Genomic DNA, 6,899 nt, shown 5'->3' on the forward strand with positions numbered 1-6,899 from the left:
CTGACAATCCAGAGAAAACCAAAATCCATGGCAATGTTTGTTAATTAACACTGACAATTGTACAGTGGAATATTTAATTGTTGTAAAATTTGTTCTGAATCAAAGGTATGAAGTGAAATTTGAATTATATGTAAATTATTATTAAATCACAGCAAATAAATAAACATTTGAGCATGGCCTATGGTGTGAGTGAATTATTGTTTTGCTTTCTTTCTGATTAAATATGCAGCCTCAAACTAAGCTGTTCATTAAACGGACCTGAAACTGGGCATCAATGTGGACTCAGTTTAAAGCTTTTTCTTGTACTGTATAAAAAGCAGAGAAGCATTAGAACCTCTATTAGGTTATTATTGCTGTCTCTGTTCTCATTAGGTAGAGTTCTCCTTATTTCCTGTCTCCAGAAATTCCACCTTTACTATTAGATATCCTAACAATTGTACCCATTGAGTTTCTTTCTACTTAGATTCTGGGGACAGTTTTTAGATTTACCTTCACTTCCTGTGCCAGTGACACAGATTACAGGACAGAAAGTGGGACTTAATCTCAATGGGTTAACATATGTCAATAAAATGCAAGGTTATAACCCTTCGATACACACAAACTTCTCCAACCCATAACTGGCCTTAACGCACATGGAAGGGCGACACACGTAAAACAAAAACAATGAAGAATTGCCAGCTCAAGTTACTAGCCAGCCTGCAACAAACCAAATGTCCTGTCTAACAATTCACGTTAACCACTTTACCTCCGCTCACTTTGCTGCTACTGCAGCAATGTGGCTCGTTCCCGTCCAGCGACGTAGGTCTACGTCGCTGGACTCCGCCCCTTGTGGGCAGCACGCGCGCGCCACCGGAAGCTCGCTCCCGCTGTTTTCAGTCACAGCGGGAGTCGGGCCAGGGGATGAGCAGCGGCGATCGCCGCTGCTCTTACCCGATCGTCGGGGATCGAGTCTGGAGATCCGCCCGCTGTGTGTAAACACAGCGGGCAGATCTCTGAAGTGACAGGCAGGGACAGATTGCAGGGTTCAGCATAGTTGAACCCTCGATCTGTCCTTGTGTCACACAGTCACCTCCCCCCCCCACACGTCAGTAAGCACCAGGCATACATTAACCCCTCCCTCTCCAATAAAATTAACCCCTTCCCTGCCAGTGTCATTTTTACAGTAACAGTGCATATATATAGCACTGATTACTGCAGTAATGTCACTGGTACCCCCAAAAGTGTCAAAAATGTCAGTCAAGGGTCCGATCTGTCCGCCGCAATGTCGCAGTCCCGCAAAAAAAAATCGCAGATCGCCGCCATTACGTGTTAAAAAAAAAAAACACCAAAAATGACAGAAATCTTTCCCTTTGTTAGTAAACGCAATAACTTTTGCGCAAACCAATCAAAATACTCTTATTGTGATTTTTTTTTACCAAACATAGGTAGCAGAAAACAAATTGGCCAAAAATTAAAAAAAATTTTGATTTTTACATTTTTTTGGGGGGGAATTTCATATAAAAAAATGTGAAAAATATTGTTATTTTTTCAAAATAAACGCTCTTTTTTTGTTTATAGCGCAAAAAGTAAAAATCGCACAGGTGATCAAATACCACCAAAAGAAAGCTCTGTTTATGGGAAAATAAGGACGTAAATTTCGTTTGGGTACAGTGTCGCACGACCGCGCAATTGTCAGTTAAAGTCGCACATCGCCGAATTGCAAAAAGTGGCCTGGACGGAAGACAGCAAAATCCTCCGGTGGTAAAGTGGTTAAAGACAGGGGTTTCGTTTGCACACAACTGCAAATACATGAGTAAGCTGCAGAGGCTGCGACAAAGCACCCCAGTATTATCTGCAGTCCTAACTGTATACATTTTGCCAGTCTCCATAGTAGAAGCACTGATACAGTAACAGTATATATACTAATGGATGGATTGAGGGCAAGTTGGCCTAAAGGGAGCCCACTCCTCCTTAAAGTGTTACTAAACCCAGGAGCCTGCATTAACTATATCTGGTCTCCCACAGTACACAGAACTTGGAAATGCAATAGTTTTAGTAAATATAAACTGCTAAATACCTTTTCTTATCACCAGTATATAGCAGTCTTGTGACTTCTATTAGTGCCGGGTTAAAGCTTGTAGGAAGAGTTTTCATACTGCACTGAGCTGTCCTATCAGGATCATGGATCCCTGACCCTCTGTCTGGACAGTGCTGATTGGCCCTGTGCTCTCTTAAGAAAAGAAACAACTACCTAGCAGTACACACCAAACTGAGCATGTGCAGACTGACTCCAGTAACTCTGACTTATCCAGACATGTTCTGGAGTCAGTGGAAGAAGGGGAGGATCTGTGCATACAGGATCAAACAGCCTTTATACACAATGCAGAGGATTAAACTCTTAAATTCCACAGTGTGCATAACCAGCATGCTTTACTGCATAGACAGACTGATTTTACTGCTGTGGGTTTAGTAACACTTTAACCACTTACCCACTGGGCACTTAAACCCCCTTCCTAACCAGACCAATTTTCAGCTTTCAGTATCCTACATTTTGAATGACAATTACTCAGTCATGCAACACTGTACCCATATGAAAGTTTTTTTTTCACACAAATAGAGCTTTCTTTTGGTGGTATTTAATCATCACTGTTTTTTTTTTTTTTTTTGCGCTGTAAATGAAAGACCAGAAATTTTGTAAATTGCATTTTTCTTTCTTTTGGTTTTAAAATTTTGCAAATGTAGTAATTTTTCTTCATAAATTTTGGCCAATAGTTATACTGCTACATATCTTTGGTAAAAATAACCCAAATAAGTATATATTATTTGGTCTTTGTGAAGGTAATAGAGTCTACAAGCTATGGTGCCAGTTATTGAAAATTGATCACATCTGATGTACTGACGGCCTAGCTCTAATTTTTGAAACACTAACAAGCCAGAAAGTACAAATGCCCCCCAAATGACACCTTTTGGAAAGTAGACATTCCAAGGTATTAAGTAAGAGGCATGGGGAGTTTTTTTGAAGTTGCAATTGAAGTTTTTTTGAAGTCGGCAAAATCGCCAGTTCCGGGGCCGATACCAATACATCGGGGAAAGTGCATATTGGCCACCTTTATATCGGCCTTGCCAATAATCGGTCTATCCCTACTATGAATACTTTCCGGATGCACTGTATGTTGGAAGATTTGTTTAATGTCTGTGTGTCACCTGAGGCAGGGCCGGCCTTAGGTGTTCAGGCGCCCTGTGCGAGCTAATCCTGTGGCGCCCCCCGCGCATTTTCTTGCACCTTTTTTGCACTTTATTTGACTCTTCTTTTTTATGATCACTAATAACTTAGCCCCTCTTACATCAGAGACCCCCCACACAAAGCCCCCCTTACATCACAGACCCCCCACACAGAGCCCCCCTTACATCACAGACCCCCCACACAGAGCCCCCCTTACATCAGAGACCCCCCCACACAAAGTCCCCTACACACACAAAGCCCCCCTTACATCACAGACCCCCCACACAAAGCCCCCTTACATCAGAGCCCCCCACATCAGAGAGCCCCCTTACATCACAGACCCCCCCACACAAAGCCCCCCTTACATCAGACCCCCCCCCACGGAGCCCCCCACATCAGAGAGCCCCCCCTTACATCAGACTCCCCACACAAAGCCCCCCTCACACAGAGCCCCCCACACAAAGCCCCCCCACACAGAGCCCCCCCCCTTACATTTTTTGAAGGAGAGGGACCTCACTTACCTTACGTTGTCTGCAGCTTTTTTTTTTTCTTTAAACTTCCCGCCCACACATCCCCGGGAGTGTGGGTGGGGCGGGAGGAGGAGAAGGGGCGTGGCAAGGAGGATCTGACGATCTCTCCTCTGGCGTCAGTGCAGGGAGGGAGGAGAGTTCTGTCAGCGTGGAAGGATCGGAGGCTGAGCTGTGTGAGAGATATACTGCTCGCCTCACTGCATCAGTAGGTGACCGAGGCACAGCCGCACGGCAGGAGGTAAGCGGCGGCCTGTGCAGGGTTAACACAGGCCGCGGTCGCCGCTCATCTCCCACTATACGGCCTGAATCGCCTGATCCTCTGCGAGCTGTGATAGCCGCACGGCGCCCTTGTTGCCCATGGCGCCCTGTGCGGCCGCACATCTCGCACACCCCAAAGGCCGGCCCTGAGTCCTGAGGACAGTCACTTCAGTGGGTATTTGTAAGGGTTTACAACCACTTTAATTGTAAGGTTTCAGTGAAGTTAAATGTATTAGGCTCTGATGCCCATCCCATTACCAAATCTTATACTTACATGTCCCTGGGTAGTCTGTTCGGAACCGTACAACCTCTCCTTCAAAATCTTAATTTTTAGGTCCAGTAACTCCTGTAAATGTGCGCAGCAATTTCCCTACAACCTTATGAAGAGTATGTACTTCATTGGACAAGCTAAAGGCAGTGTTACAGCAGTGTGACCACTGGCCACAAAGAATTCAGTCCTTAAAAGGACTTTTGTGGACCTATTACCCAGCAATTTGTGTCACTAAAAGTCTGTCCCTGCTCCTCTCAGCAACCTCTCCCTACACTGACAAAATACAGAGTGTAAAATGGCCGCCAGCTCAGGTCTATTTATAGGGTAAGGGGTATGTCCATGTGCTGAAATGTCTCAATTGGCTGTCCTGTACCACCTGATGGATGTGTCATGGATCAAATTTCTCCACAATGTAAACTAATATGGTGGCCGTGAACAACGCCATACGTTCGGAAGATCGGCGAATGAGCAAAGTTTACCACGAACCGACCGCCGGGTGAACCGCAAAGCCATCTCTAGTGACCAGTGCCCCCATCAATGCAGAGTGACCAGTGCCCCCATCAATGCAAAGTGACCAGTGCCCCCAACAATGCAGAGTGACCTGTGCCCCCAACAATGCAGAGTGACTTGTGCCCCCAACAATGCAGAGTGACCTGTGCCCCCAACAATGCAGAGTGACTTGTGCCCCCAACAATGCAGAGTGACCAGTGCCTCCATCAATGCAGAGTGACCAGTGCACCCATCAATGCAGAATGACCAGTGCACCCAACAATGCAGAGTGACCAGTGCACCCAACAATGCAGAGTGACCAGTGCCCCCAACAATGCAAAGTGACCAGTGCCCCCATCAATGCAGAGTGACCAGTGCCCCCAACAATGCAGAGTGACCAGTGCCCCCAACAATGCAGAGTGACCAGTGCCCCCAACAATGCAGAGTGACCACTGCTCCCATCAATGCAGAGTGACCAGTGCCCCCAACAATGCAGAGTGACCAGTGCCCCCAACAACGCAGAGTGACCAGTGCCCCCATCAATGCAGAGTGACCAGTGCCCCCATCAATGCAGAGTGACCAGTGCCCCCAACAATGCAGAGTGACCAGTGCCCCCAACAATGCAGAGAGACCTGTGCCCCCAACAATGCAGAGTGACCTGTGCCCCCCAACAATGCAGAGTGACCTGTGCCCCCATCAATGCAGAGTGACCAGTGCCCCCAACAATGCAGAGTGACCAGTGCCCCCAACAATGCAGAGAGACCTGTGCCCCCAACAATGCAGAGTGACCTGTGCCCCCCAACAATGCAGAGTGACCTGTGCCCCCATCAATGCAGAGTGACCAGTGCCCCCAACAATGCAGAGTGACCAGTGCCCCCAACAATGCAGAGTGACCAGTGCCCCCAACAATGCAGAGTGACCAGTGCTCCCATCAATGCAGAGTGACCAGTGCCCCCAACAATGCAGAGTAACCAGTGCCCCCAACAACGCAGAATGACCAGTGCCCCCATCAATGCAGAGTGACCAGTGCATGGGGATTAGAGCGCCACCTGATAACACAAAAAGCAGAGTTCTTCTCCTTATCCGGCGCGGGCGCTGTCATACAAAGTCCCGCCTCCTGGAATGGCTTCTATGATAGACGTCACCAGTGTGCTGTCTATCATAGGTAGGAGCCGGTCCAGAAGGCGGGACTTCGTATGACAGCGCCCGCGCCGGATAAGCAGAAGAACTCTGCTTTTTGTGTTATCAGGTGGCGCTCTAATCCCCATCCCCCCCTTCCCTTCCGGAGGCAGAAATATTGGTTATATCAGCCAAGTTTGTGGCCGATACCGGTACTTGGAAAAAAGTGAATATCGGTCGCCGATTATCGGCCAAACTGATAATCGGTCGATCCCTATCTCTTACTATACGAGACAAACTATATGTTCTAGACCAGGCATCACTAAATGGCGGCCCACGGTCCGTTTCCGGCCCCCCTCCTTCCCCCTCCCGGACCGCAGCTGTCTCGCCATTTATCAGCCTGCTCTCCTTTCAGCTGTGATGATTTCTTTGCAGAGCCGACAGCGTGAGGCAGGACAGCTCTGAAGGGAGGGCGGGAACTGCCCGAGGTAAACAGCCAGTGATTGGTTGCCAAGATGAATGGCAGTCTAAGCAACCAATCACCATCTTGCAGCTTCCTTCCTCCAGACCTGCTATGCCTCGAGTTCTCCTGGCTGTGTAAGGTAGGGGAGACATAATGTAGGAAGGGGGAGAGACATTGAGTACAGCAAAGAAGAGTACTCTAATGTGTGTGGGGGCTGAAGACTCTGATATATGTGTGTGGGGCTGAGGACTCTGATATTTGTGTGTGGGGCTGAGGACTCTGATATGTGTGTGGGGGCTGAGGACTCTGATATGTGTGTGGGGGCTCAGGACTCTGATATGTGTGTGGGGCTGAGGACTCTGATATGTGTGTGGGGCTGAGGACTCTGATATATGTGTGTGGGGCTGAGGACTCTGATATGTGTGTGGGGCTGAGGACTCTGATATGTGTGTGGGGCTGAGGACTCTGATATGTGTGTGGGGCTGAGGACTCTGATATGTGTGTGGGGGCTGAAGACTCTGATATTTGTGTGTGGGGGCTGAAGACTCTGATATTTGTGTGTGGGGG

This window comes from Pelophylax lessonae, assembly GCF_965119305.1.
Source record: "Pelophylax lessonae genome assembly, chromosome: 7".
In the NCBI taxonomy this organism is placed as follows: domain Eukaryota; kingdom Metazoa; phylum Chordata; class Amphibia; order Anura; family Ranidae; genus Pelophylax; species Pelophylax lessonae.